Source organism: Myotis davidii, unplaced genomic scaffold (assembly GCF_000327345.1).
Source record: "Myotis davidii unplaced genomic scaffold, ASM32734v1 scaffold299, whole genome shotgun sequence".
Classification (NCBI taxonomy): Eukaryota; Metazoa; Chordata; class Mammalia; order Chiroptera; family Vespertilionidae; genus Myotis; species Myotis davidii.
In genome coordinates, this window is record NW_006293088.1 from 6,750,972 (window position 1) to 6,756,291 (window position 5,320).

The 5,320-nt window shown below is 51.6% G+C and overlaps 1 protein-coding gene across 3 annotated transcripts in view; it reads left to right on the top strand.

Annotated features, from left to right (window-relative positions):
* Positions 1-1,253: 1,253 nt before the first annotated feature.
* Positions 1,254-5,320, top strand: part of CTNNBIP1 (catenin beta interacting protein 1) — a 24,451-nt gene continuing 20,384 nt past the window's right edge. Inside the window, exon 1 of one of the 3 annotated variants that reach the window (XM_015565907.1) lies at positions 1,254-1,433. The gene's annotated coding sequence lies outside the window, so the exon portion shown is untranslated. The remainder of the gene's footprint in view (positions 1,434-5,320) is intronic. The other 2 variants (XM_015565909.1, XM_015565908.1) reach the window with 2 other exon arrangements.

The window sequence follows — 5,320 nt, forward strand, 5'->3', positions numbered from 1 at the left end:
TGAAGATGGAAGCTTTTGTTTTTCTGTGGCCACATAAACTTCAACCTTGTTTATTTGGCCCGGGTCAGCCTTTGAGTTTGACACGCTTGCTGTAGACAGGAGGAGGCGAATGGCTGTTGTGGTCGGTGAAGAAAGGAAGCCCCTCAGAAGTGGGGGGAGGTGGCTCTTTTCATCTTGTTTTGAAGGAATGTGGGGACGTGGGTGCACGTTTCCCAGGGCCCTTGGTATTTGGGTGCTTTGCTATCCAGAGGAATAAAAGAGCAATTAGTCACTATTAATGTCTGTTCCCACAGCGTAGTCTGAGGGGATGGCTCCTCCATCCCAGGGCCATCGATAGTTGAAGGGATACACAGAACAGAGACCCAAAGGGCAGAGACACGTCTACCTGTAGGGGCGGCTTCTGAAATCTCACTTTTTACGGAAAACACGTTTCTCTCGGCCCCTCAGGTGAGCGAGCAGCTTTCTTTGCAGAAATCGTAGAAGACACAGGGTTTCAAAGCTCCCTTGGTCCTGTACCTGCCCTTGGAACAGGTTTCTCAAAGTGTCGTCCTCGGACCCCTGTCCTCACTGCAGGGCTGAGCCGGGAGGCCACCTTGAACCCAGGTGCTGAGGTCTGTGAGCCACAGCGGAGGTGACCAGGTGGTGGCCCGAGGGCAAGTCTCCCTGGTGACCCCTGCCTGTCCCCTTGTGTCTCCCACCTATTGGCCTCGGTCCCTGCTTCTGTTAATAACCTGCAAAGGGCCTGGGCGATGAGTGGAGTGTGGGAGACAAAAGACAAGAAGACCGTGTTCTCTGATTCCTGGAAGAGGTGTGTTTGGCACAAGCGGTTTTGTGGCTGGGCGAGTAGGTTGTAAGTTATCTGCAACTGTGTTGTGTGTGTGTTTATGCTTCCATATACCAAGCACAGACACAATGCACGCCGGGCACAGAGGAGGGGGAGTGCCCAGGTACCTGTGCCCGACTCAGGTTCGGTTTGGAGGGTGCACCTTTGTGTGCGGGTGTGGGACTTGCCGGTCAGCTGCCCTGGAGTGACTCACTGTGGTCCCAGCACAGCTTCAGTTGGACTTGGTGACTAACTCAGGGGGAGGAGGGTGTGTGCTGACCTGCTTTAGTGGGAAATGACAGCGCGCACAGCCGCAGTCAGCACCTCATCCCAGAGGTGTTGGTGCAGGCCCCTGGGCTGGCCAGACACACAGGTATTTCTGGACTGCGGCAGAGCCGTTGCCATGAGCTTCCCGCCCGCAGCCCTGTATCTGTCAGCACGGGCGTGTGCTCCAGGTTGGACTCCGGCAGGCAGGCAGCCGTTGGTCCCTCCTGGCTCCTCCCATGACCCATGTTGTTTCCACAGGGCCGCACCTTCCTATTTCTCCCCGGCCGCAGCCCGCCCGCCACAGTTGAGCGCCGGTTTGCCTGAAGTTAATTTCCAGAAGCAGGTAAGGACCCAGGGGAAGGATGTCTGGGGATGTGGCTTTAGGTCAATGTTGGGAGGGCCCTTGGGTTCAAGCTCAAGGCTGAGCGTGAAGTGAGTGCATCTCATTTCCCTTCTCCACTGTCCCTAGTAATGCTCATTCCTTCAGAGGGTGATTCCTGCGGTGAGTGTGGCTCTGCTGGTTACTGTCAGGCTGTTAACCTGTGTAGTTTCTAAAGTGATATTTTATAGAAGCTCTATGAATAGCACAATTATATTTTATATTTGTATGCAAATGTAAATTTCAAATGTGAGCATTTAAAATATATCACTTTTTAAAATTTTTAAGTATATTTTTATTGATTTCATAGAGGAAGGGAGAGGGAGAGAGAGAGAGAGAGAAACATCAATGATGAGAGAGAATGATTGATCGACTGCCTCCTGTATGCCCCCTATTGGGGATCGAGCCTGCAACCCAGGCATGTGCCCTTGACTGGAATCGAACCAGGGAACCTTCAGTCAGCAGGCCAGCATGCTATCCACTGAGCCAAACCGGGTAGGGCTATTTTTTATTGTTTTTATTGAATCTATTGGGATGACATTGGTTAACAAAATTATACAGATTTCAGGTGCACAATTCTGCAACGCATCGCCCGTACATGGTATTGTGTGTTCACCACCCAGGTCAAGTTAATATATCACCTTTTTTAATGGACAAAAGACAAGTGTTGGGACGCATGGAGCAGGGGTGGCTTGTGTATCTAAAGGAGCCCCTGCTGTCTGGCCCAGCCTGAGGTTACCCAGGATTCTCCAAGCAGGGACAAGATCACCCCGGGTATAAATGTATATTTCAATTTATATAAATGTGGTGTTCAGGCAGCATTAGCCTCACTTTATAAATACAGATGAGTACAGGCAGCTGTGTTTGTATTCAGGGCCACGCGTGCCTGTCAGAGAACAGCAGCTTCCGGAGCAGGTTATCAGAATGGGTCTGACTGCTGCACGCACCATCCAGCAGCCCCGCTCACTCGGGCCCTCAGCACCATCGCCCGATTCCTCTAAAGCAGTGGTTCTCAACCTTCCTAATGCCGCGACCCTTTAATACAGTTCCTCATGTTGTGGGGACCCCCAATTTCATTGTTACAAATTGAATATAATTAAAGCATAGTGATTAATCACAAAAACAATATGTAATTATATATGTGTTTTCTGATGGTCTTAGGCGACCCCTGTGAAAGGGTCGTTCGACCTCCAAAGGGGTCGCGACCCACAGGTTGAGAACCGCTGCTCTAAAGAGAGGTCAGCTGCTTCGAAGCTGGACTCGTGCTGGTAGAGACTATGTCCCTGCAGAGACTGGGCCGGATGTCTCCCAGGAGCACAATGTGGCCTCTCAGGCCACGGCCTCCATTTGTCACTTCGCATCCTTCCCTGTGGCTGTGAGCCCTTCTTCATTGTCTGTTACCAGCCAACCCTTCCTTCAACAGGGATGCGGGCTTAGAACCAACAGGAGTGTGTGTGTTGGGGGAGGGGGGGTTAGGGGCATGAATATGCCTGTGTGTCTGCAGCAAATGTGTGTCCCTCAGTTTCTGTTCATTGCGTTTGTCCCAATCAGATGTAATTTTCTGGAATCACCGACACTTTTATCTATGGCTTGGTATATGGCCTCAGGCCGGTCCCTCGCTATTTATGTGGGTAGTTAATAGCTGTTTATTTCCATTTCTATTCTTTGGCTCATCTATGCCTTCCCTAGTATGCTTCCAGAATGTTATATCTCCAAGAGAGGGAGCAAGTCTGTCTCTGATTGGGCAGTTAGCAGAGATTTTCTTAGGATTTAGAATGGAAATGCTACCATGTTAGGTGAGGGAGTGTTTATGGGGCTAGCCGGGAAACCGTAAGTGAGAAGCACCATTACATGTGGCCCTCATGGCTGAGTCACAGAATGAATAATTGGTATCTAAATTAGTTGCAGTTTGGACTTATGTGATTTAAACACATTTTAATGGAGACAAGTTCCTGATCCCTACAGGGGAGAATAAGAGTTCCAGATGAAGTTAATCTGATATTTGTCAGAATGTAATGACAATTTAACAGCGTGTTTGCGTAGACAGGCACCAAATCCAAACATACTTTAACATCCTTGCAGCATACCAGCGACTGCAATGTCTGTTGTTTGGGTTATTATGACCTGCTCTCTTCAATTATTCATTTTCTTCTCCCTGACACCCTTGCTGCAGATTCTATTTGGAAATTATTTAAACGAGTTGTGAAGGCCTAGGCTGCTTAGATGGGATCGTGAAGGGCGGAAATGTGTGCTCATTGGCCACCTTCTGCCCCAGATCCAGCCCTGGGTGTGCCCTCTGTCAGGAGGCAGGGCGGGATCAGCTCAGACAAGAGCTGGAAGAATCCTGGAAGATCGTAACTTTTAGAAATAACAGGAATCTTCTTTCCCTGAAGCAAGAAGAAACGGGTAAGAACCAGTCTCTGCCGGGGAACTGTGCTGACTTGGGGGTAACCTGGCCCCAAAGACGTATTCAAGTACCCAAGACACCCTGTGAGGCCCCCACTTAGTAATCACTGCATGAGTGTGGGAGGTCCCTTGGGACAGGCCACAATGGAGGAAGATGATGGAACACCCATCTCTCTGTATGTAGGAGTGTAAGACAGAGCAGAATTCTGAAAAATAAAACCTCTCTCTCTCTCTCCCTCCCTCTCTCCCTCTCTCTCTCTCACACACATACACACACATTCCTGTGGGTTCTGAGCCTGCCTCTCTGTTGGAAGAAGTGTGACTGTCAGGAAGGACAGTGAGGAAGAGACCCCCCCCCTCCCTGTGAAGCCAGGACCCCCAGCTCCTGGGATGTGCAGCATCTAGAAGAACTGCCCCTGAATGAGCGACTAGATCTTGCTCTGGGGCCTGGCACTGGGTAGGATCAGAGTGTGGGCTTGAGCCTGGTGGGCCTGTTGGATTTGGGGACAGGGCTTGTGGCACTGGAACACTGGTTCTTTTGTGTGTGGCGACATCTAGTGGCCAGTCACGTGTCTTCCACACTGTCTTTCACAAGGAGAGAGCAAACTGACCATATTAGCCCTGGGACATGGGGCAGGATTGGGAGATTTAATCCTGGAAGCCCCGCTCCCAGTTCGGAGGAACTCGGAGCATCTCAGATGTCCTCTGGAGAACACGACAGGCCACAGCACGCCAGCTGCTCAGGAACAAGAGTCCTCGGGGAAAGCTCAGCCTGGTTCTGGAGGCTGGATTGGTTCTTGGGCCTCTTTCAGCACGATGACATTTGGCCCTAAATTGGTGTGGATGTTAGAGGGATGGGGAAGCTTAGACACCCAGGCTGGTCTCCATACTGCATCCAGCCACTGGGCCATATTCCTTAAGCTCCTCCAGGCACTGGGCGCAGGAGGACAGGGTCAGTGAAGCACACGTGTCCTGGCCTTCCGGTCAGGCTGGGAAGAGACACAAGCAAATGCTCCAACAAGTGCTTTCAGAAAATTGGGACAAGCCAGGGCTACGTGGCTATGAGGGCTGGGGTGGGGTGCAGACCCTGCTTTGGCTGTGCTGCCCGGAAAGGCTTCCTGGGAAGGCGGCTCTGAGTGAGAGGAAGGATGAAAGGAATCCAGTGGAGGCCCAGGGGGCACTCGGTGCAAAGGCTGCTGGGGGAAAGGGCTTCTTGGCATGTTCTAGAACCAGACTGGGGCCAGGAAGGCAGAGCGGCAAGGGGAGAGAGGGAAGGGGCAGGGCCGACTGTGCAGGCCTCCTGGGGTTCTGGCAAAGGCTGTGGTGTCGGGGAGTGGTGTCATCTGTTCTCGCTTTCTTGTAAAGATCGTTGTGGGGGGGCTCGTGGGGGGGGGGGCGAAAGGCAGTGAGAAGGGGTCAGGGTGAGAAGGGAAACCCAGAACCCA